This window comes from Schistocerca nitens, chromosome 1 (assembly GCF_023898315.1).
Source record: "Schistocerca nitens isolate TAMUIC-IGC-003100 chromosome 1, iqSchNite1.1, whole genome shotgun sequence".
Taxonomy (NCBI): Eukaryota; Metazoa; Arthropoda; class Insecta; order Orthoptera; family Acrididae; genus Schistocerca; species Schistocerca nitens.
The window spans coordinates 1,202,603,661-1,202,630,187 of NC_064614.1; the positions used below are offsets into that span (position 1 = coordinate 1,202,603,661).

At 44.0% G+C, this 26,527-nt stretch overlaps 1 protein-coding gene across 1 annotated transcript in view; it reads left to right on the top strand.

Annotated features, from left to right (window-relative positions):
* The first annotated feature begins 587 nt into the window (after window positions 1-587).
* LOC126239558 (uncharacterized) overlaps window positions 588-26,527 on the top strand; it is a 608,509-nt gene continuing 582,569 nt past the window's right edge. Inside the window, exon 1 of the mRNA XM_049947868.1 lies at window positions 588-601. The gene's annotated coding sequence lies outside the window, so the exon portion shown is untranslated. The remainder of the gene's footprint in view (window positions 602-26,527) is intronic.

Consider the following 26,527-nt stretch of genomic DNA (forward strand, 5'->3'; position numbering starts at 1 on the left):
ACGGCCATGACGATACCCACTGACAACGATTCACAAAATTAAGAACTATAATTTCCGTTAACTGGTTCCTTTCATTTGGGTTGGAACACCAACTGCTGCACGTGTACTCTGCAAAGTATCGAAACATCTACAGCCGCGTTCGCTGTAGTCTCGCAGACTCTTCCGCGAAGTATTTCGTCTTTTTACGTGAGAATAGAAATCGAAAGCGAGATAGTGACAGCCAGAGCGGAAGCCGATTGACCCGACTGGAGGCGCGGTGCGATTCCAGGAAGCCACGGTGAGCGCGCTTCCGCTCGGAAACTTTCGGCTCCGGTCGGGCGCGACCGCCGCCGCCAGGTGGGGCGAGCGCGGCGCGCGCCACGACGCAGGCGGCGGGAGGCGGAGGCGGCGCCGGTGGCGGCGTCGCGGGCGGGCGGCGGCGTCGCGGCGACCCAGTCAACCGGCGGAGCTCGCGTGGGAGTGTGGCGCGTCAGGCAGCGGCCAGAGGCACAGGCAGAGGCAGGCCACGCGGGCCCAGCCCGGCCAGCGCCCACACCGCCGCCGACGCCGCCGCCGCCGCCGCCGCCGACGCCGCCCCCCGCTAGCGCCCGACAGCCCCGCGGTGAGTCCGGCGCCGCAAAACAGCTGTGGCGCCATGTCGGCACCGCTCTGGCCCCACGCCGCTTTACTTTTACGATACAACGTGTCCTCGCGCTGCAGCTCTGTGTCTGCTGTGTTTGCGCTTAGATTCTGTGTAACAACTAGTGGCTGAAATTTTCCACCTTTATCCCAGTGAAGAAGCAAGACTGGAGAAATCGGTAGGCAGCTTTATACTGAAAGAATGAAAAAGGCTATGCAGTAAGCGGTTGGAACGTATGTTTCCTTGAAACTGCGGCTGAGCCTGCCCCGGAAGCGCGCGCGGCGGCGCCGCCGCTTCCCGGGCAGCCGGCCCCTGCTGACGCGGCAACCGCGCAATGCGCCACTGCTGCCGCTCGGGCAGAAAGCCTAGCCGAGCCGTAGCGGCGCCGCGATATGCACACCCCCACTCCGCCGCTACACGTTATTCTAGTTTTTTGTAGACCACATCGTTTCTTTTAATCAATGTACTGATTGCCGTTGGACAGCCACTGAAAAGGCGAAGTAATTGCGATTGACTATTTCGTGCAAACAGCGGGAAGGAGTCGTTTTCCCTCCATTGTCAACTACAGAGAACTGCACGGACGTCAAAGTGGGTGACAATACCAGTTTACGCACGTGTCGGTAACCGAGTATTTATTAATTCATTTATTTAGTGCGTCGAGCCTTATATCTTAATAAACAAATATACATGTTTGACAGTACACTCTCCGTGGGTTTAATGCAGTACTTTCTCCGTATATAATAAACACCTCTGCCTCAGATTATCAAAATAATATATCTGACAAGTCGTACTACGGATATATATTGAAGGAACCACGTTTTTAAGGCTATGCTGATCATCCTTTTACAACCATTAGATAGCCCACTCAAGTGATAAACTTCCCACTACACTTAAATATTCGGCAAAAATAAAACAGGAAACCATTCTACCCTTGTGCAGCAGCGTAGTTTAACCTCAACTGCCAAGTAAACAAAGCGCTATAGATATTTACAACATCTTGTACTGTCGCATTTACGTTCAAAATTATTCACAAGTCAGTTTCAATAGCGTCTGGTAGCTACACAAGTACGACTGATCCGAAGATATTCTGTAGATGAACGAATCTGATTATCACTGTGCAGCAGTAGATTGAAATAAAAGTCATTATAACAATTGAATTGTTGCGGTTTTTTCTCACTTGACAGTGTATTAAGCTTTTACCAAAAAAGCTTAGGGACCTTAAACTACGCCTTTACTAGCAAACTGGCGTCAAGTTTAACACATTTCGAAATATTTATGCAAAATGAGCAATTGAAGACGTTAACAATCGTTGTATCGGTGTATTTTTCTCTTGAAAAGCTGTTTAATAGCGTAGCAAACGGTATATCATTAAAGTTCAAATCTTCTGGGTTATTAGGCCGCGTCATGTTTCTTCTAAAATGTTCGTCGTTTCGACCCCTCTGCTGGGATCTTTCTCAGGATCTTTTCGTGTCCACACCTGCTGGAAACACGCACAGTTGTTTGAAGATTGTAGTAGATAAAGGAACAAGAAAAGTATAACAAGCGGCAGAGCACTCAGAACAAACACGTGACACAAGTTTTGGAAAATTTTGTGTCGAAATTCTGAACAATGTACGAATTCTTAAACTCACATTACGTGATAAAGTTTGTACATGTCTTTCCCATTTTACTTCTTACATAACGACCTGAGAAATGGCAGTATGCGTTTTCCCTGTTTCTTTGCGTAATATTTATGGACTGAGGATCTAATTTCTGGCTGAGGTACTATTATTTACACGTCGTATCTTACTTTTGTATAGGATCTTTCTGGATCTGTTTTGGCTGGTTCACAATCGTTTGGTTGGACTGCAACTTTGCAGTAACAAAACGCTAATATTGGCTGTGCTTCATACTTTGCCATCATTTTTACGTATTTTTCCTAGAGATATAGCCACCTTCTACCGTAACAACAATTAATTCATCAATTTCACTATAGCAATTCCGGCCGTTTGCCCATTTGCAAGTGAGGTACTTCGAAAATTTTGTAGCTCAGCTCGTGCCATAATTTCAAAAATGGCTTGTGCGTGTACATGTGCCCGTAGCGCCTATACGGTAAACATTTAATGATGTTGGCAACTTTTGGATATGCGATCTCAAGTTTTCCCAGCGTATTTCCAATTTGAACACTTCTCGGGTATCCGACCGGGTAGCGTCGTAATTTCTCCACAATATTTCGGCAGACATACACGCTGTCATCTTCAGGTGGTTCCTGGCGAATGCATTCGCCAGGAACCACCTGAAGATAGCCGCTACCCGGTCGGATGCCCGAGAACTGTTCAAACTTTTGGATAAATATCAAAGTTTTGACGTGCTGAATAACACAAAACTTTCGCAGTACTGCACTTGAAAATGCTGAAACGTTGGAAATTTCAATAGTGGATTTTATGAGTTATTTGTTTTTACAGTCAAAAGGCAAACATAACGTCTTTTAGAAAAAAAATAAGGTGACTGTGAACCACAGCCACGAAAAATTAATCCCTATTTAAGGAATCGTGTCAAGATTTTCTGACGTCGGCTGTTTGACACAACAGTTCGCGTGCACCAGTTCGCCTGTCGATGCTGCACGGCAGATTGACATTGCTTATACAAAATATTGATAGTGGTCGGTATTTAATCGTCATTTCTTTATTCCCATTAGACATGTAATCATTTCCGGCGGCTTCTTCCGTTTGCGTTCTCCGGTTGTTCCCCTGGTGATCCTTTCCTTCGCGAACCCGGACCCCAGTCGGCGTAACCCGGCGGCTGCAGCCCGCCGCTGCGCCCGGCCTGCAGACATCCCTGACCTGCGCGCGCCGGCCGCGGTTGCACTGTGCGCCAGTGCGCAGTGCGCGGCGCACCACACCACAGCCAGTGCTCCTCGCCACGCCTCTCTGTCTGCGCTCTGCAGCCGCTGTCGCTGTCGCGTCCGCCGTGCCGGCGAGTGCGCAGCGCCGCGCCGCTACGCTCACCGCAGTGCCCCTGTTGCCTCCACATCGATCGCAGCGCACACTTTCGACTTCTGCCGGAACACACACGGGCACGACCGTGAAGAGGCGCCAAAGACAATACTGATGCTCAACACAATAACGCGTCAAAAGTACATGTATCGAAAAGCGAATCCGGCAATGCTACTTACAGGGTGGTCCATTGATACTGACCGGACCAAATATCTCACGAAATAAGCATCAAACGAAAAAACTACAAAGAACGAAACTTGTCTAGCTTGAAGGGGGAAACCAGAGGGCGCTATGGGTGGCCCGCTAGATGGCTCTGCCATAGGTCAAACGGATATCAACTGCGTTTTTTTGAAATAAGAACCCCCATTTTTATTACATATTTGTGTAGAACGTAAAGAAATATGAACGTTTTAGTTAGACCACTTTTTTCGCTTTGTGATAGATGGCGCTGTAATAGTCACAAACGTGGTACCACGTAACATTCCGCCAGTGCGGACGGTATTTGCTTCGTGATACATCACCCGTGTTAAAATGGACCGTTTACCCATTGCGGAAAAGGTCGATATCTTGTATGGCTATTGTGATCAAAATGCCCAACGGGCGTGTGCTATGTATGCTGCTCGCGTATCCTGCACGACATCATCCAAGTGTCCGGACCGTTCGCCGGATAGTTACGTTATCTAAGGAAACAGGAAGTGTTCAGCCACATGTGAAACGTCAACCACCACCTGCAACAAATGATGATAAGTAGGTGTTTTAGCTGCTGTCGCGGCTAACCCTCACATCAGTAGCAGACAAATTGCGCGAGAATCCCGAGTCTCAAAAACATCGGTGTTGAGAATGCAACATCAACATCTGTTGCACCCGTACCATATTTCTATGCACCAGGAATTGCATGGCGACGACTTTGAACGTCGTGTACAGATTTGCCACTGGGCACGAGAGAAATTAAGGACGATGACAGATGTTTTGGACGCGTTCTATTTACCGACAAAGCGTCATTCACCAACAGCGGTAACGTAAACGGGCATAATATGCACTATTGGGCAACGGAAAATCCACGATGGCTGCGACAAGTGGAACACCAGCGACCTTGGCGGGTTAATGTATGGTGCGGCATTATGGGAGGAAGGATAATTGGACCCCATTTTATCGATGGTAATCTAAATGGTGCAATGTATGCTGATTTCCTACGTAATATTCTACCGATGTTACTACAAGATGTTTCACTGCATGACAGAATGGCGATGTACTTCCGTCATGATGAATGTCCGGCACATAGCTCGCGTGCGATTGAAGCGGTATTGAATAGCATATTTCATGACAGGTGGATTGGTCGTCGAAGCACCATACCATGGCCCGCACGTTCACCGGATATGACGTCCCCGGATCTCTTTCTCTGGGGAAAGTTGAAGGATATTTGCTATCGTGATCCACCGACAACGTCTGACAACATGCGTCAGCCCATTGTCAATACATGTGCGAACATTACGGAAGGCGAAGTATTCGCTGTTGAGAGGAATGTTACACGTATTGCCAAATGCATTGAGGTTGACTGACATCGTTTTGAGCATTTATTGGATTAATATGGTATTTACGGGTAATCACGCTGTAACAGTATACGTTCTCACAAATGATAGGTTCACAAAGGCACATGTATCACATATAAACAACCGAAATAAAGTGTTCAAACGTACCTACGTTCTGTATTTTAATTTGAAAACCTACATATTACCAACTGTTCATCTAAACTTGTGAGCCATACGTTTGTGACTATTGCAGTGCCATCTATCACAAAGCGAAAAAAGTGGTCCAACTAAAACATTCATATTTCTTTACGTACTACACGAATATGTAATAAAAATGGGGGTTCCTATTTAAAAAAAAAACGCAGTTGATATCCATTTGACCTATGGCAGCGTCATCTACCGGACCAACCATAGCGCCATCTGGTTTCCCCCTTCAAGCTAGACAAGTTTCGTTCTTTGTAGTTTTCTCGTTTGACGCTTATTTCGTGAGATATTTGACCCGGTCACGATCAATGGAATGGAATATGAATTGGATATACGTCATAATTTACCCACCTCTCTATCCCTCTGCTCCTCCAACTCCCGTTGTCCATCTATTCCTCCTGATCCCCCGTATCTCTATCCATAACCTTCCCCTCACTCCGTGTACAGATCCATCATCCCATGCACCTTCCCTCTCATCTCTCTATCCGCATCCTTCTTCCCCTTCTTTACATCCATTTCCTCTAATTTTCTCTATCCATCTCCTCTTCCCCTCCCCCCTCTCACCTTATTTATTGTAAAATCTTAAGCATGGCTGCGAATCAGTAACTGCATAAACCTGAAGAGATTGAAAAAAATCAGCCATCCAGTTGCAAATAAAGGTTTATTAGCCCCTGAGCTAGGTTTCGATGTTTCTAAAATTATCTTCGGTGAGCCTTGTTACATCCCATGGTGGTAAATTACATTATCTGTAGCCGAGCGGCTCTTGTTATACATAAAATTGACATAGAAACCAAAAACATATGCCATGATGTAAAACAGCAACCAGATTACATTCAGCGTACGTCAGAATAAGCGTGGTACTGGTAAATGCCCACTGATAAAGGCTCTTGTCAACATAAAATTATAACAGGAGTGAAACGTTCAAATATTTGTAAAACTTAAAGGTACACCATGACTCACACAAAGGCCTTAGTCCATGGAATGGAGGATACATCTGAATGCTGTATTTCCTGGTCGCCGTATTGGGAGGGGAAGTCCTATTCCATGGCCTGCGAGGTCTCCTGACCGGAATCGCCCTTGATTATTTCCTATGGAGATATCGAAAGACACTTGTGTATGAGGCCCTAGTGGATACGGAGATGGAATTAGTTTCCAGATTTTTTGCTGCCTGTGATGTGATTCGAAATACACCAGGGATATTTGTGAGGGTGCGTCAGAATCTTGTTTGCCGATGCCATGCTTGCTCTGAGGCTGATGGTCGCCAGTTCCAGCAAATTTTGTAAGATACAGTATCTCCATTCATAGGCGAAGTACTGATGCTGTGTTCGCATCGACCCTCTTAAATAATTATGTTGTATAAATGGAAATGACGTTTTAACTGCTGACGACGCCTTTGGCACAATTGTTTTATGAATCTCCATTGCAGGATGTGATTTTAGTGTATTTTACTTCTGATGAAAGTATATTTAGATATACCGAAACCGTGGTCAAGAATTTTAATAAATTTTTATCCTGCAACTGTTTTGGCTGTCATCATTTATCGTGAAGAATTTCAACAGTTGCTGTTTCAGCCATGATTAAAATCTTGATATTATTTATGACACATGAGTTGAATATTAGCGGCTGGAAAGCTCTCGGGACAAAATTCCATGAAATAAATAAGTAGGAGGCTTTCAGGGAAGCATGGCTCAATAAATGTGAGTCTACATCTGCTTCAGGATGATAACTCTGAAAGTCGCACTTAAGGGTTTGGCAGGTGATATATAGTATCACGTTAATGCTGTTTCTACACCGTCACGCTCTTAAATAGCTCGTGGTAAACATAAAAATTTTAGAAACTCCATGTGAGCTCCGATTACTCTTATTTCATTGTTCCGAGAAGAAAGATGGTGATTCCAATTTCAGGAAAAGATTTCGACGCAACGAAAATTCCTTTGTTTTAATAACTGATAAAACACCTACTTTATCATATCCTTGACACTCAGTGCCCTATTGCGTGATACTACAAAATGAGCTGCCCTTATTTGAACTTTTTCGATGTCCTATATCAATCACGTACAACGCAGCAATGATCCAGAAGACTGTCGGACGATTTCTCTAGCATTTGCGCCAGTAAATTGTTAACTACAATAATATGCAGAAAATTGGAACGAAAAATTGACGTCTATCGAGACGCTTTGTCATTTTCCAAAGGCAGCCAAAGCGTCCGTCGCCTTTAAACCTAAACGAAAGCAGTCACCGGTTTATTAAAATTGCAGGCAGGAATTTGCGTTGAAATAGTCTTCACTTCTCAGTTTTCATAGACTGAATTTATTCCAGGAAAAACAAACAAAATATCCTTTCACAACAGTTTATTACGAAATCAGTATTTGTCAATGCGAGAACCTAACTAGGTCGGCCAGCATCACGTGTTGGCCTAACTTTCAGCAAAGCAATGGAAATTACTGAAAATACTTCGGCGCACTTGAGATAACGAGTACGACAAGCTACTGTTATTTCAGAGTTCCTCGCGATCATCACAGGTGATACTTTTACAAGTTCCGACCAAATACTTAAAAATGGTCCGGTTTTACACACGAGGCTACTTTCTGTCGCACGAAGACCTGTCTGTGCGCGAGCTACGCTTCAACTGAGGGTCGAAATCTGTGTCGTTCGAAAACGGCCGCCAATACTTATATGCTCGCAGTGACGTGAGTCACACTCAAGAATTTCCGGCATTCTAAAAAAAATATAAATTACAAATTTAAAATTATATAGACATATTACACATAAATTTAGACCTAAATTTCATCAGCATTTCAGTGCTGCTCTTGGTTCTTATGCATCTTTAACGGTTTTTCTCAGAAATGGTGGTTTTACTCATATGGGTGCTATTTGACGTCGTTGTACTATTAATAAACATTAAACAATTAAACTAATTACAGTCTTACATCCTTAATTACCTCTATTTACTAATGCTGCTGCTACCTTTACTTTTATATATTTTATTTGCCACGAAGTTCCCTTTTTCATACGCGGAAAATACATTCTGGCTTGTGATTTGAAGTATGAAATGTTTACAGAAAATTTATTAAAATAGTTAGATAAAGCTCATTGAGCCCCATCCATAGATACTAATCTGAATCGCTTAAAGCGTCAGTGACTTATTAATTTTTAAAGATCGTTTTATATCCAAAATACTTAGCATTTAATATCCTTTAAAGTACATCTCGAAGCGACGGTGCGTCTTCACCCACGCACTCATATAATTTTTGTCTTTAAACCATGTGACTGGTTTCTCTGTCTACTTACAAGGGAACCTCCCATCGCACCCCCCTCAGATTTAGTTATAAATTGACATAGTGGATAGGCCTTGAAAAACTGAACACAGATCAATCGAGAAAACAGGAAGAAGTTGTGTGGAACTATGAAAAAATAAGCAAAATATACAAACTGAGTAGTCCATGTGTAACATAGGCAACATAAAGGAGGACGACAGCAGATGAGCGCCGTGGTCTCGTGGTTAGAGTGAGCAACTGCGGAATGAAAGGCCCTTGGTTCGAGTCCTCCCTTGAGTGAAAATTTTACTTTCTTTATTTTCGCAAAGTTACGATCTGTCCGTTCATTCATTGACGTCTCTGTTCATTGTAATAAGTTTAGTGTCTGTGTTTTGCGACCGCACCGCAAAACCGTGCGATTAGTAGACGAAAGGACGTGCCTCTCCAATAGGAACCGAAAACATTTGATCGCAAGGTCATAGGTCAACCGATTCCTCCACAGGAAAACACGTCTGATATATTCTATACGACACTGGTGTCGGCATGTGCGTCACATGACAGGAATATGTTGCCGACCCACCTAACTTGTACACTTGGCGAATGGGTAAAAAGATTTTTCTACCTTGCCCGATTTAGGTTTTCTTGTGGATGTGATAATCACTCCAAAAAAAGTGAGGAAAACATAAGAGTTTTTCACATAAACTGCATCAAATGAATGCAACAGTTTCAGAGTCGCACAGTTTTCCCTGTGCTCTGTCAAAACATATGTTTTTTACGTTTTCAAATGTTTCCGTGCGTAGACCATCAAATTCTGTATATGTCCAAGCAAATCTGAACATGTCCTGGAATTTTGGAGAGCGAAGTTGATTATGTGTGAGTGGCTGAACTTTGATAATTATCTGAAAATAAAAAATTAAAATTTTCACTCGAGGGAAGAATTGAACCGAGGACCCCTCGTTCCGCAGCTGCTCACGCTAACCACGGGACCACGGCGCTCCTCAACTCACATTCTCCTCGATGTTGCCTACCTTGCGCATGGACTACTCAGTTTGTATATTTTGCTTATTTTTTTCATAGTTCCACACAACTTCTTCCTCTTTTCTCGATTGATCTGTGTTCAGTTTTTCAAGGCCTATCCCTGTGCCAACTTATAACTAAATCTGAGGGGGGTGCGATGGGGAGGTTCCCTTGTTAGGTTCAGCTTTTATTTAAGAGTTTACCTTATTTCATATGTTCGTCATTCAGATAGTTCGGCCAGGTGGTTGCCTTCAGCAGTTCGTTCAGAAGGTTAGGATTTCCCCATTGCGTGCTCAGAGCGTCGGGCTAGCTGACGTGCAGTCAGCATTTCTCATACTTTGAGCTCTACCAGTCATAGCGAGTCAAAGGTGCCGCCACCTACTGACCACGGCGCAGAACTTGTCCGGCCTAGAACGGCACACAACTGTCAAATCTCGCCCCCCTAGACATCACAACACCTGCCGGATCGGCTATCAGTGTTGTGACAACCACGTCCTGTAATGTTTTTCGTAGACAATTTCGGGATGTGCCGTCTCAACCACGAGTTTTGTAGCAGTGTCGTTGGTGTATCTACCTTTTAGGTTGAGTAATTTGACTATGGTGCAGCTGCCATAGTGCTCAATATGAGCAAAGGCGCGAAGAAAATGATGTGCAGGCTTCCCACACTGTACTGAGAGGTAGTTCAACGGCGTGAGCGTCAGGAAGGCAGTGTAAGATGTCACTTGCGTCTTGCTGTTCCAGACAGCCACTGCTGGCGCCCTCCTGAAGGGTAGCTCGTCACCTGTTGCCTGGCGCCCGCATCCCAGCACTTGAAACATATCAACAGATGCTGCGCTCCAGCCTGCTCTAGCAGCGTGCCTCTCAAAGTACACATTTAAGAAATTTCAACCTACACGCCAGTGTTCCTTGTTCAAGCGCAAAAACGATCCTACCAGAGGACAAAAAATGCAAACATATTCCTGTTTATTGAAAAGACTCTGACTTAAAAGTGATCCACCAGCTACCTCATTCCATCATCCTCCGCACCTTTAAAAAAATTTCTCAAAAATTTTGTCATGGGAGCATATTCGCAGTTTTTTTCAACATGCAACTCACCTCAAACTGCTACAAGCTCCGCTAACTGTCTCACTCACACCCACTAGTCAATCAGTAATGCGCTCATAGCCAACCACGCCCAGTTGTCCTCTCTCACCGCTTCATTAAGCCCAACTCGTGGTGATTATCTCTTTGCGTCTCTCTGTCATTGTCTCCTGTGTCACAGCCACAGTCCCCTTCGTTCTGTCCTACTGTTACACTCTGCTCTCACTCTCACTGTGTCCATCTGACTGCTGATATCTCATTCCTTCCTTCCTACTGCTCTCTTTCTCTTTATCCCCCCGCCTCCCGTCTGGCATTGTCTCCATCACTCTTTTCCTAGCACTGTTCTGTTACTGTCAGCTATGTTCCACTGCTACTATGTCCCTCTCTTCCCCTCAGACTGCCATTATGTTCTTCGTTCTTCCTTTAACACAACCGCTGTCTATTATCTTCCAGGTATTTATCACTTTTCCGCTCTTTGCCACTGCCAGTGTCTTCTTCCCTCTCAGCATAAAAAAGAGAATATGTTCACGCCAAAATTTTTGGAAAATTTTTTAAAGGTGCTGAGGAAGGAAGAATGAGGCAGCTGGGACCTCAGTTTTCAGTCACAGTTTTTTAAATAAACAGGGACATATTCGCATTTTTGGCTCCGACAGAAACATTTTTTCCACTGATTCCCTTGTCTCTGCTTCAGCAGGGCATATAACTCATATGAAAAGATATGTAAGGGTAAGTATAATTTAGCTCGTTCACGTATGTGAAACTGAAATAACGCAAAACAAATTTTACACTTGAGACCGAATTTTTTTCGTGCAAGAAAATTTTGCATGTGTTTCAGTACTACAAAATGCGGTTCCGAGATGATACGAAGGCACTTTACAGCATACTTCTCCGCGCTACATCGTTTTATAAACTACATTTTCGCCTCACATCGGGGTTTACGTGTGTACTTTACGTGTACAAGTTGGGTAACTCTGAACATTTGTATTTCGGAAACTGATGAAGATATGAGGAAAACTTTCAAGGTTTTTCTTGACCAGGATCTTAAGCATTTCACCCATTTGCTGCGCATAGCCATATTGGAATCCTCGTCAGCGTTTAGGTCAGCTGGTTACTGGAAAAGACAGTAAAAACACCACTTTTGTGGGGTTTACCGAGGACCACTCGTGAACTAATGACGCTTTCATAAGTCTGATCAAGCCCACCGTAGACCACAACAAATGCAAAAAGAACCAACAGATTTGCTCCGTTTGCCTAAGCAGGATAAAGTGTGTAATATTCATACTTGGACCCTGTACTGTAGGATAGTGACACTAAGACGATCATTCTGTTGCGTATACAAATGTTACCTAGCCCAAGGGCCACCCAAAAAACTGTATCCCACATTTTTATCGTCTATGGAACCCGATACAGGAACACCGGAAAATCACGTTTTTATGCGCGCCACTTTGGAACAAATTAAGTACACAAGCTGTCGCAGGCGTACCGATAGAGAACTTTGAACCTGGAGATACTACGGCTATTGTCATATGTAACGTACAAGGTGAGTTGTATGTGATGCGACACGCGTTTTATCTCATCAATGATTCAAGCTATCGAAACGAGGTTCCCGGCAAATGATAGGACGCAGAGGGGCAAATAGGAAGACTAAGACACTGATGTAACGCTTTCAACGTTGACGATAAAACTTTCGCAAAAATATGCGTGAAATGTCAAAAATTCAAAGGCAAGTCGCCCGAAATCGTCTGTTCCGAAGTAGCTCTCACACCAGGCTCCGCCACTGGGTCCAAGCCTTCGACAGTTTCAATTTAAAAATGCGGAATTTGTTGTGGAACATCGTGGAGTATTCCAGCGTAAGCCTGTATAGTTTCATGACGTTCCGATAGATAGTGGCTCTGTGCATAGCCATCAAAATGGCGTCTGGAACGGAGGTGCGTTTCAAGAAGAGAGCTGCCATTTATTTTCTTCTTGTGGAAAATCAGAGCATCGTAGATACTCATAGGTGTTTTTAGAATGTCTACAGAGACCTGGACGTGAACAAAATCACGATGAGTCGTTGGGCGAGGCTTCTGTCAGCATGGCAATAACATCACGCAGACCAGTCCGAACTTGCGCGTGCTGGGCGGCCGCATACAGTTGTGACTCCTGAAATATTGGAACGTGCGGACACTCTCATTCGAGGTGATCGATAGATCACACTCAAACAGCTCGCTGCTCAACTAGACGTTGTTGTTGGTAGTGCTGACACACTCGCCCAGTGGTTGGGGTACTCAAAGGCGTGTCTTCCTCATTCACCCTGCAGCCCGGAACTCGCAGCTTTCGACTTCCATCTGTTTGACCCATGAAGGATGCACTGCATGGGAAGCAGAACGTGGATGGTGCGGAGGTCACTCATGCAACAAAACGTTGGTTCCGATGTCGACCAGTAGACTGGTACCGTGGGGGCAAACAGATCCTCCCAGTAAGGTGACATAAGGCTGTGGCACTGAATGGAGATTATGTTGAAAAATATGTTTTTGTAGCCAAAAGAGTCGCGAACAATATAATGTACACTCCTGGAAATTGAAATAAGAACACCGTGAATTCATTGTCCCAGGAAGGGGAAACTTTATTGACACATTCCTGGGGTCAGATACATCACATGGTCACACTTACAGAACCACAGGCACATAGACACAGGCAACAGAGCATGCACAATGTCGGCACTAGTACAGTGTATATCCACCTTTCGCAGCAATGCAGGCTGCTATTCTCCCATGGAGACGATCGTAGAGATGCTGGATGTAGTCCTGTGGAACGGCTTGCCATGCCATTTCCACCTGGCGCCTCAGTTGGACCAGCGTTCGTGCTGGACGTGCAGACCGCGTGAGACGACGCTTCATCCAGTCCCAAACATGCTCAATGGGGGACAGATCCGGAGATCTTGCTGGCCAGGGTAGTTGACTTCTAGAGCACGTTGGGTGGCACGGGATACATGCGGACGTGCATTGTCCTGTTGGAACATCAAGTTCCCTTGCCGGTCTAGGAATGGTAGAACGATGGGTTCGATGACGGTTTGGATGTACGGTGCACTATTCAGTGTCCCCTCGACGATCACCAGTGGTGTACGGCCAGTGTAGGAGATCGCTCCCCACACCATGATGCCGGGTGTTGGCCCTGTGTGCCTCGGTCGTATGCAGTCCTGATTGTGGCGCTCACCTGCACGGCGCCAAACACGCATACGACCATCATTGGCACCAAGGCAGAAGCGACTCTCATCGCTGAAGACGACACGTCTCCATTCGTCCCTCCATTCACGCCTGTCGCGACACCACTGGAGGCGGGCTGTACGATGTTGGGGCGTGAGCGGAAGACGGCCTAACGGTGTGCGGGACCGTAGCCCAGCTTCATGGAGACGGTTGCGAATGGTCCTCGCCGATACCCCAGGAGCAACAGTGTCCCTAATTTGCTGGGAAGTGGCGGTGCGGTCCCCTACGGCACTGCGTAGGATCCTACGGTCTTGGCGTGCATCCGTGCGTCGCTGCGGTCCGGTCCCAGGTCGACGGGCACGTGCACCTTCCGCCGACCACTGGCGACAACATCGATGTACTGTGGACACCTCACGCCCCACGTGTTGAGCAATTCGGCGGTACGTCCACCCGGCCTCCCGCATGCCCACTATAAGCCCTCGCTCAAAGTCCGTCAACTGCACATACGGTTCACGTCCACGCTGTCGCGGCATGCTACCAGTGTTAAAGACTGCGATGGAGCTCCGTATGCCACGGCATACTGGTTTGACACTGACGGCGGCCGTGCACAAATGCTGCGCAGCTAGCGCCATTCGACGGCCAACACCGCGGGTCCTGGTGTGTCCGCTGTGCCGTGCGTGTGATCATTGCTTGTACAGCCCTCTCGCAGTGTCCGGAGCAAGTATGGTGGGTCTGACACACCGGTGTCAATGTGTTCTTTTTTCCATTTCCAGGAGTGTATTTAAATCCTGAATAAAACGAAACCTGCTGTCAGAAAAAAGTATTGCATTCTTTATTGAACATCCCACGTAGTTCAATTTACAGCATTCGTATCTACGTCGTATAAGGGCTGCCAAGAGAAAATTTCTTTTTACCTTAGCAGCGTACTACTGTCTTCTTGATGCATACGACGACCGACTCTGGCTGGATAGTTCCCCATGGGTGAGTTTACACTGCAATAGCCGGTTCTGCTCGCCTCGTCCTTAAGTTTTAACGTAAGTCTCGGATACTTTTGAGATAAGATTCAACACCATCATCAACAAGCATTACATCAAAGTATCCGTCTCTTTAAGAGCTTTCAAATACCGCGTCTTCTTGTTTATATGTCAGTCTTCTGACTAGTTTAATGTAGCCCATCAAGAACTCCTCTGCTGTGCCAAACTCTTTATTTCAGAGAAGCACTTGCACCCAACGTCCAAAGTTATTTTTTTAGACATATTCCAATCTGTGTCTGCCAATCTCCCAGCTCCCGCACCGACCATGTAAATTATTCCTCGATGTCTTAATACTGTGACGCAGAGGGGGGATGGGGGGAGGAAGGGGATGGGTAAAGTTTGGCTAGGGGCTGTGGAAGCGTGCGCTTTTAATCAATCTTTGTTTTATTAAACAAGAATATACAATACCAGAGCGGGCACAGTAAGCCCTTGCGCTCCACTTTTTGCAACAGTTAACTTCGTACAACAAATAACACAACAAAACAATTATTAGCCCCACAGTAATAAAATAATTTGACCTCCAAAGTGGGTTACAATAATATACAGTAAAAATTTATTCTAAAATAAGGGCACACGTATACAGATAAAACAATATTGCATCTGCCCACAAATGACAGCACCAAAATAAAACAGTAACAGGCGGTATTTCTCACTGGAATGATCGCCCACCAATAGCACCATCTCCATCGTAATGTAGAGAGAGCACAGGCAGGACAACACAATCTGCACAGATATACAGTTTATTACAGATATACGACCTACTATAGAAACTACAAGGAAAATGCATAAACAAGCAAAAAGTACAATGATTTACCGCTAATACACAGTGACCTCTTAAAGGTCTCGCCGTGTTCTCAAATTCAAAACAACAATGGTATAATTTAGAACAGAAAGTGGCTGCTAAGGTGCTTAGCAGCACATCCACTGCTGGGATGCACACGCCAACATTACATCTTTGGCTTACAATGGACACAACTTCAGGAGTATACAGGCTAAAAACTGGAAATAACTGAAAACCTTTACGATATCCAGTATTCCACACCAATATAGTGAACATGGTAAATATACGAATGGTTGTGAAAATGCCGACTAACTATACAATAACATCCAGTTTTTTTCAATAAACCTTTCAAAGTAAGAATCGGAATTGGGGAGCAATGAAATAACGAACCACGATACCGATCGGAAGACGTAGTCTGATTTACCAACGGGGCAAAAATATACTGGAGAGATATGTCTCTCTTGGGAAGCTGTCCACGGTAATATAGACGGAAATACTACTCTCTGTGAGCGGAGAATAATTCGCATAGGCGTTACAAAGATCGTAGCGTCTACGTTCATTCAGAGAGCCAAGCAGCTCTGAAATCTCTATCAACCGCTGCAACTAGATCAAAGATCGTTCCAGGATGCCATGAAGCTCTTGTGGGGCTGTGGAAAGCAGCAGGGTAAACTTTCTGTGGGCTCTTGGTTCCCCCGTATTAGTGGTAATGATAGGCTGGCCAGAACAGATGCAACGACCCCATTTGTTGGACCGAAATCTGTCCTAAGGTAAAAACTACTGGATTAGAAGACAGCGTTCATAATACTGAACAAAGATCCAAAAACTAAAAGATGGCAAGCTAATGACGCTGAAGAGATGTTTCAAGAGACGTTGTGTAATCCAAATCTGAGTTGGGTTAATCTCATGGTAGGCCTAATAACCGACTATGGAAACTTTCAAGAACGTCCTACACACAATAGATGCAGAGAAAGAAGCCCTTAAGTATACACTATATCGTGACAGGGCTGAAACCGCACCCCATTTAATCTTCCGCTGCGAAGCGTTGGAGGTCAAAAGTCGTAAACTGTTTGGGTCATTGATTACTGGAGAAATTGTGTCTAATAGAGATGCAGTAGCCGGCCGCGGTGGTCTCGCGGTTCTAGGCGCTCAGTCCGGAGCCGCGCGACCGCTACGGTCGCAGGTTCGAATCCTGCCTCGGGCATGGATGTGTGTGATGTCCTTAGGTTAGTTAGGTTTAAGTAGTTCTAAGTTATAGGGGACTGATGACCAAAGATGTTAAGTCCCATAGTGCTCAGAGCCATTTGAACCATTTTTTTAGAGATGCAGTAAAGGGTCTCCTAATACTCAGTAAGGATACCGCATGGCTTTACTAGAATCACAGGGAAAAGAAAGCAATAGTGGGCTAAGACCACTATTGTTTTGTCTTCCTGCGCATATCAGTCAATCAATTAGATAGTACAACAGCAATGCCAGGCAACTACACTTAATTTTAGTTATGGCACAATATAATTCCTCATGACCTCGCCGCGCTTCTTCACAACAACAACTGTATCAAATGTTCAAATGTGCGTGAATTTCGAAGGGACCAAACTGCTAAGGTCATCGGTCCCTAGACTTACGCACTACATAGATAAACTTAAACTAACTTATGCCAAGAACAACATATACACTCATGCCCGAGGGAGGACCCAAACCTCCGGTGGGAAGGGCCGAACAACTGTATCAAACTGACGTTACCAAACCTGTCACACACTGCCACACTGTATTTTGGTCAGAGCTGCAGTGCCTGCCAACTGCAACTATGGAAACTTAAAAGCAAACATTGCTTTATGCTCTGCACTATATCGCTGCAACCGAAACTCTCCACCGACCTTCCTTCCTATCTATGAGCTGCAGTCTTCCTATGGATGCAGGAAGGTAGATGCCGTTCACTATCACAGCTCGATGATGTTCGCACTGCGGCCAGCCAAGCCCCGTGTTAACAGCTGCAGTCCACTGATGCTGCTTCTATGGTCATTTTGGCTCGATGGCACTCTGTTTCCCTAGGGACTGTTTTCTTTAGTTCTCACTATTGTATATTGAATGGCGTCCCCCAGCAGCTGCTATGGCTAGCCACGCAGAAGTAAATCAAGTGCGGCCAGTGTGCCGCATAAGGCTGTGTCACCTCCCCACGACATGTCAGCCGCTGTCAACAGTGGTCGCCGGCGCTGGCTGTAGTCGACGCTGACACATCTGCTCCGTACTGCGGACCCACTCTGACCCATCGATATCAAACTCAGCCGTCACGCCAATACCTGGCCCCCTAGGGACACACTGCAGTGTTGTCAGAACGTCCACGCTATGCCACCAGTGCAGTTATCCAGAGGATGTGCCTGATTCAGCTCCGTGCTTCCAACTCGTAACCACTGGGTCCCGCCGTCGCAACAAGGCACTGGGTGGTGCTGTCTCTGCCCTCGCACTGCCAAACGTTCCCTCAGGTGAGACTGCAGCTCATTCGCAACGGGTTTGGTGCGTAGAAGGAGAAAATACCATGAAAATTCAGTTTCACGGCACAGTACATGCTCTACCACCCTCACCCTTGACTGGTATGAGGTTCTCTGCAGAAAGCATGAGTAGAGAGACATATGACAAACACTGTCTAAAACATCATCTGTCGAACACTCTTTTACCATTTTCCCACAGTTCGTGATGTAATTCCAGTACTGTGCTCGAAACGTACATTCTCAGAAATTTCTTACTCATATTAGGGCCATTGTCTTATAGAGGTAAAGGTGGATAAATGGGCCCCCACTCTGTTTTTTTATATAACACCTTTTATTTTTAGTAGAATCACCTGAAATTAACATAAAACATATCTCTAGTATGTCCTGCAATAGTTACGACATGTTTTGGTCCAACTTTTTAATATTTAAAACAAAATTTTATTTTTTTCCTGATACTCTGCATTTTGTTGCGTCAAGAATTTGTGCTGGTAATATGGGCCCCAAGGTAGTTTGAAATAAAAAGAAACAAAAATTTTAAAAATATAATTTTATTTAATTTTTCTGTATAATGAAAGAAAGATTCACTCTGAATATTGTTAATTAGTCTACTGGTGGGATGATTTTCACAGCCTAAGCCTAGCCTATTTACAATAGTCACACAAATAAGCATCTTTTTCGCATCCAGCGCATTCGTTTTGAGCCCACATCTCACAGGCTATACACTGGACCCAAAGTTCACCCACTGGACTCGCATTCGGGAGGACGACGGTTCAATCCCGTCTCCGGCCATCCTGATTTAGGTTTTCCGTGATTTCCCTAAATCGGTTCAGGCAAATGCCGGGATGGTTCCTTTGAAAGGGCACGGCCGATTTCCTTCCCAATCCTTCCCTAACCCGAGCTAGCGCTCCGTCTCTAATGACCTCGTTGTCGACGGGACGTTAAACACTAACCACCACCACCAAATTTCACCTCTTGTGTCCTTTGAAAAAATCCCTTCACAAAATAGACATACAGCGTCGTCAACATCAGGGACAGAAACACCAACTTTTTATTTCTTGTGCAAAGCTGGTAGGCCATGCGCCTGACGTCATTTCTGGTAAGGCTGTAGAATTTGGATTCCATAATGAGAAGATATTTAACCAGTTCGTCCACAAGTCCCTGTGGTAAAACCGGTGGAAAGCGTTTGTAGCGTAGAACGAGGGACAGAGTACACTTTAACCGCTTTTTTCAACCCCATTTTTTTCTCTTTAATAGCTACAATAGCATTTGCCATACTTGCTTTGTCCCACGATTGCCGTTTCGATTTTTTTGGGGGAACAAGATGTGTTCGAGGCATCTGAAACATAAAGAGTAACAATATATGATTGATTTTACGGGGCCCATAATACCAGCAGCAAAAGGGCCCATATATCCACCCTCGCCATCTTGGGAAAATCGATCTTGCCTACGGTTAGTTTGGTTCGCAACCGATGTTAATTAACGTAAAACGGTATCCCAACAGCAAGCCAAATACGTACCTTACCGTAGTTCTACTAATAACATGTTAGAAATTTGAGTTTTATTCAAGTAAACCCTAACCTTTCAAACTTTTGATGACAGCGAAAAAATTCACAGCACAACTACTCACAAACCATGACAGCTACTACGTCTGCGCACTGTACAGTGAAGTTTGGCAACTAGTTTTAGTAGTTCATGTGCTAGAATTCGTGGCCTGTACTTCCAAATATGTAGGGGGCCCATAATACCAGCAGGGGCCCATTTTTCCACCTTTGCCTCTAATAGTAAATTCATTTTGACCAGGAATGCTTTCTTTGCCTGTGATAGTGTGCTTTTTATGTTTTCCTTGCTTTATCTATGATTATTTGCTTTGTTTCCAAGATATCATAATTCGTTCATTTTGTCTGCTTTGTTCAAAATGGTTCAAATGGCTCTGAGCACTATGGGACTCAACTGCTGAGGTCATTAGTCCCCTAGAACTTAGAACTAGTTAAACCTAACTAACCTAAGGACATCACAAACATCCATGCCCGAGGCAGGATTCGAACCTGCGACCGTAGCGGTCTTGCGGTTCCAGACTGCAGCGCCTTTAACCGCACGGCCACTTCGGCCGGCTTGTCTGCTTTGTGGTCCCCGATTTATCGTTAGTCTCAACTCTGCTACTCTCCATAAGTTTTGTCTTTCTGTGGCAGACTCTCAGCCCATGGTGCGTGCTCATTGGACTGTTTAGGCCATTCAAAAGGTCTTGCAGTTCTTCCTCACTTCCACTGAGGATATCAATGTGACAGCGAATCTTATCACTGATATCCTTTCATCTTGGGCTTTAAATCCTACTCCTGAGTCCTTCTTGTAAGTCATTGTTTTCTCAATGTATACACTAAGCAACAGAGGCGAAAGATTATGTCAGTGTCTTTGACACTTTTTAATGCGAGTCTTGTATATATTGTATATTACACGTCTTTTCCTATAGCCTACGCCCATTTTGTCCGCCCCCAGTAGTTGAGAAGTCAGCGCGACAGAATGTAAATCCTCAGGGCCCGGGTTTGATTCTCTGCTGGGTCGGAGATTTTCTCCACTCATTTCATCCCCATTGACGCGCAAGTCGCCGAAGTGGCGTCAAATGGAAAGAATTCCACCCGGCGAACGGTCTACCCGACAGGAGGCCCTAGTCACACGACACTTACATTTATTTTACGCCCTTTTTCACTCAGAATTACGAATAACTTCCAATAATTCAAATTATAGAACAGTTTTTCTAAGTCAACAAACTCTGTGAATGTGTGTTAATTTTTCGTCAAGTTTTGGTTTCATTATCAAGCGCAACATCAGAACTATTTCTCTAGTACCTTTAATTTTCCGAAAGCCAAACTGATCCTCTAAGAGATCCCAAATTATATTTTCCTTTTTCTCTATATTATGCTTGTCAGCAAATTGGATGCTTGAGATGTTAAACTGATTGTGCGCGACTTCTCGCACTTACCTGCCCTTACTATCTTCGGGATTGTTTCAATTATATTTTTCTGAAAATATGTATATTGTTTTACCTCTGAGATGTCTGGAGCACTTTCAACTTGGTACGCAAATTATTTAGTATTAGGAAAGATTTACTGAACGGAAATTTCTCAATAATAGCCCATGGCCGTCTATTTGTGGGGTCGGAAACTGAGATGTGTAGACATGTAACTCTCCAATGCCCGCGGCAATTGCAGCCCGCTCTGACACATTGTGATCGAGTGCGGATGTCAACGATATTGCATAGTTATTTTGGGTCCCTGGGATAACCGTGACAGTCTGGATGTTACTAGCCCCTAGCAGTGGTCTGATAGTAGCTGGGGATTGATATGTAGGCAAGACTCCAGAATATTTCAGGAACTTCAATTAAACTTGGTACTTAGTACACTTATCCTTAACTACCTGAAAAATGAACTGAAACCCTAATATTCGAATGAATAAACGAATGAACGGACATACAAATATCGACATCCGTATAATTTGATTTCGAAATTTCTGTGATCTCACAGCACAGTGTACAATAGCAAGTAAAACAGCGTTGTGTCAAACTTTTCACCATAATATTTCCTTTCATGAAATGAAGCTATCAGCAAATAGCTGACTTATAAACTAATAAAAGAATTACGACTGTTTTTTCATTTAGATTTATATCGCAGTAGGGGGCCGAGAATGTCTTGGAACGTAACGAAATTACTTGAGAAACACTCGCACAAGAGTACTGATACCTTATACAGGAGACAGTTGTTCACTAATTTTTAAGTTTATGTGCATCTTAGTTGAGTTTCTTGCAAGATGTTGACTCCCAAAGATGAGCGATTACGTTAAAGCGGTAAAACTAGTTCAGTTCTATCCTTTGTAAGGAAAGCAATCGATTGTGTTACACACAAACATAGACACAATGGCGTATGTGGAATTAAGATTAATCCTAATAAAATTTAATACGCAAGAATGAGGTAGCTTAAGAAATCCTCGCTGTACCGATTCGTGAGTCATCAACGTGCTTCTTTTAGCACGTAGCATTAATGAAGGGGACACATAAGACTCAATGAAGAGCACCACGTTTCGTCACGGGATGGATAATGTAACAGAGTCACGGAGACGCTCATCCAGTTCCAGGGGCAGAAGCCGCAAGAGATAGTTTGTGCATCATGGAGAGGTTTACCGTAAAAGTTCAGAGAATTTACGTTTCGACGACAGTCACGCAACATGTTCCTAGTTCCGACAGAAAAGCTCACGAAATGACGTTGAGATAACTCAGGGAAATTAACACGCCAAATAAACTGCCGTTCTTCCCATGTACCAGCCGTAAATGGAAAAATAGTAAGAAGTGAGAGTGGCAGACGGAGTACACTCAGCCACGTACCGTAAGGTAACTTTCAGTATATACAGGGTGATCAAAAAGCTTGGAATGCTTGGAATGACAAGGGGTTTTATTAGAACAAAAGAAAAAAAAAACAACAAAAAACAAAAAAAATCACACAGTTCACAAAATGTCCTACAGATGGCGCTGGACAGAAAAACTGCTACCGTGACGGGTGAGAGGTACGCCGATATATTACAGAATCGCATCATCCCCAGCTTGGCTGATAAACACCTGCTGGAATGTACGATGTTTATGCAGGATGGCGTTCCGCCCCATATTGCTAGACGCGTGAAAGATCTCTTGCGCGCGTCGTTTGGTGATGATCGTGTGCTCAGCCGCCACTTTCGTCATGCTTGGCCTCCCAGGTCCCCAGACCTTAGTCTGTGCGATTATTGGCTTTGGGGTTACCTGAAGTCGCAAGTGTATCGTGATCGACCGACATCTCTAGGGATGCTGAAAGACAACATCCGACGCCAATGCCTCACCATAACTCCGTACATGCTTTACACTGCTGTTCACAACATTATTCCTCGACCACAGCTATTGTTGTGGAATGATGGTGGACATATTGAGCATTTCCTGTAAAGAACATCATCTTTGCTTTGTCTTACTTTGTTATGCTAATTGTTGCTATTCTCATGAGACGAAGCGCCATCTGTCAGACATTTTTTTAACTTTTGTATATTTTTTTTGTTCTAATAAAACCCCATGTCATTCCAAGCATATGTGTCAATTTGTGCCTCTCTATCTACATTATTCCGTGATTTATTCGTTTTTCAAATTTATACTGACTTTTTGATCACCCGGTAGATATAGTCTGACATTTACCAAGAGTTATTTGGGATACTGTGGGAAACCTAGTGAGGTTGGTCTTACAGAAACCAGACACAACTCTGAGACAAAAATGTTTTATCGCCCCTACGTCTATTTCGGATGTTGAATGTTAGCCTGAGTTCGGGCTACGATTATTTTGTTACTGAAATTTTCTTTCGCTAGTATTGTAAATTTCGTCTACTAAGTAAACAGCATGGTTTGTTTCCCCTCTTTTCTTTTTTTAATTAGTCGTAACAAACTGAAGTAGGACCAATAAAGATCGTCAGAGATAAATGATTCTCGCATTTACACGTAAGCGCGCTGGACCATTACACCATTGACTGGTGTAATGCGTAGAATTGTAAAAGTACCGTACGCTACCGTAGACTACAATAAGTAAGCGTGGACTACGGCAATTTCCTTAGTAGCTTTGGTCAGTTAAGGTCGTATCCGCGTTACCTGTACGGTAGGTGCGCCCGCATCTCGTGGTCGTGCGGTAGCGTTCTCGCTTCCCACGCCCGGGTTCCCGGGTTCGATTCCCGGCGGGGTCAGGGATTTTCTCTGCCTCGTGATGGCTGGGTGTTGTGTGCTGTCCTTAGGTTAGTTAGGTTTAAGTAGTTCTAAGTTCTAGGGGACTTATGACCACAGCAGTTGAGTCCCATAGTGCTCAGAGCCATTTGAACCAGCCGGTAGGTGCGTTGCCTATGAATCGGGCGTTACCTCATAACCATTACTTTCTTTACGTTTCTGATCACTGTCTTAGTAAACTCCCCAGGGGCCGGAAGTGCTCAAGTGTCTAGAAACTGAGTGAAGATACAAAAGGGCCGCGTAAGCTACAGAAAACTTTTCTTATACATACTTATCCTCTTGTTTGTTACTTAAAAATAAACAGTATTTGCAGCGAAATTGAAATTGTCAGTGTTTAATTCATGATTTATCCGAAATTGTTCATATGCAAAGTGAAGCAGAGGGATGTTGTAGTAAAAATAACGAAAACAATACATATTTATGACATAGCGCCAGTAAACACAATGTACTAAACAAAAAGATCTACAAAACGAAATTGATTATATTAAACATCGCTTCAGTACTTCGCCGAACTTATATAAAATACGTTTCTTTTGCTTATAAACAACATTCACATTATCAACAAAAACAGGAAACTCTTTCCTTTGTCTTGATGATGAACGTTTTATTGAGTACAAAATAAAAACAATAAATATATGTATCTTCCATGTTTGTGGATGTAAAGTGTGCCTGCACTAAAAGTAAATACTTCAGTTACATTAAAGCGCAAAAGTTACGCGATTAAGTAATTTTTATTACTTACAAAACACAATACATATTTTGTAAGCATATAAAATACACAATGGACTAATACTAAATGATGTGCAGTTCTAACTATATGCAAAACAAACACCACAGAAACAAAGATAAGTCGTCGGCTCCTAGTTCCTCTCTTATACATTTATTTGTATTTCTTTCGCTACCAATGCTACAATACTACCGGTAATCATACCATTTCCGACATCATTTATGTAGTGTACCCAGAACTAAAAAAATGGTTCAAATGGGTCTGAGCACTATGGGACCTAACACCTGAGGTCATCAGTCCCCTAGAACTTAGAACTACTTAAACCTAACTAACCTAAGGACATCACACACATCCATGTCCGAGGCAGGATTCGAACCTGCGACCGTAGGGGCCCGCGGTTCCAGACTGAAGCGCCTAGAACCGCTCAACCACTCCGGCAGGCTGTACCTGAACTACCGAACAGTAGTTTTTCTAGGGCGCAGCTACAGTTAGGCGACAAAACTCTGACTGCCGCAGCGATGGGCGCTACACAAGTTGCGGGGTCTGTTTTGGCCTCAGCTGACGCGCAGACACGCTGTGCGCGGGTAACCAACCCGCACAAGTGTTCTGAGGCAAACAGCCGTGCCGGAACTGGGTCAGGGACGAGCCGCACCTGGGTATAGCTCGCTGTAATTGTCGTTTGCCGTTTCTACTAACCACACAGGGACATCACAGTGCTTTTTGGGATTGCTTCGATTTAAACAAAGCTCAAAACAAAGAAATGCAACCCTGACGATGGTAGTCAAAGTAATAGAGAAGTAATTGTTAAGTGACCTGGATGCGCACTTTCAGGTAGGGAACTACGCTGGTACCATGCAGCTACGTTGCATGAATTCCAAGAAAGTACGAATTTCCCACTCTCGTAGTTCTTTATTCGCTACTATGTACCATAGTGAATTGACATCCAGTTCTCACTACCGCCTGTTTACCAGTCAGATGTTGGCAGTTTGCACAGAGTGATTTTCTTATGGTGATGATAGATCTCCAAGAGAAAAAAAATTACCGAAAGTACAATTGTGGATATCATCTTTATTGCTTCCTATCTATCCTAACACTAGCTTTAGTATGCATTATCTTCAACTTTTTATTTCCTCCTGAGGAAGACAAAAACTTCTGAAAAGCTTTGTGGAATACAATATCATTTGCGCTCTTTGCTATCTTCAAATCATAAGAAAGTTGTAACGATACGACTGCGATATTATTGCATTTGGTCTCCCGTGACCTTTATCGGAAACACGTGGTGACTTTCCAATAAAGAAGTACATATGCAGTTTCTCCGTTGAAATATTAATTTTTCTATAAAGTGAGATTTGAAAATTGTTAATTTTTGTTGCAAATTGTCTTTAAAAAATTCAATGCCTATTTTAATTTGACCACAACAATGCAGTTAATAATGAATATTACTCGGGGTTAGGGATTTTCTCTGTCTCGTGATGACCGGGTGTTGTGTGATTTTGATGTCCTTAGGTTAGTTAGGTTTAAGTAGTTCTAAGTTCTAGGGGACTGATGACCACAGATGTTAAGTCCCATAGTGCTCAGAGCCATTTGAACCATTTTTTGAATATTATTATTTGCCGGCTAAGCTAATTTACATCGCGTTTAGAATATTACGTATTACAATTTTTACGTAAGGGGGAGAAGAGGCATGAAGTTTCTTATTGGCCTGCGTAGCACTTGCTTACCATCTGTAGTAACACTACGGTGAGAGAAATACTTTACTGTCATTTAATGCTTTCATTGACTTTATACAAAAAAACTCTTTACTGTTCACAAAAATATTATAAGTATCTAAGTTAGTTCAGGCCAAGTCTCAAGTTGGGCTTT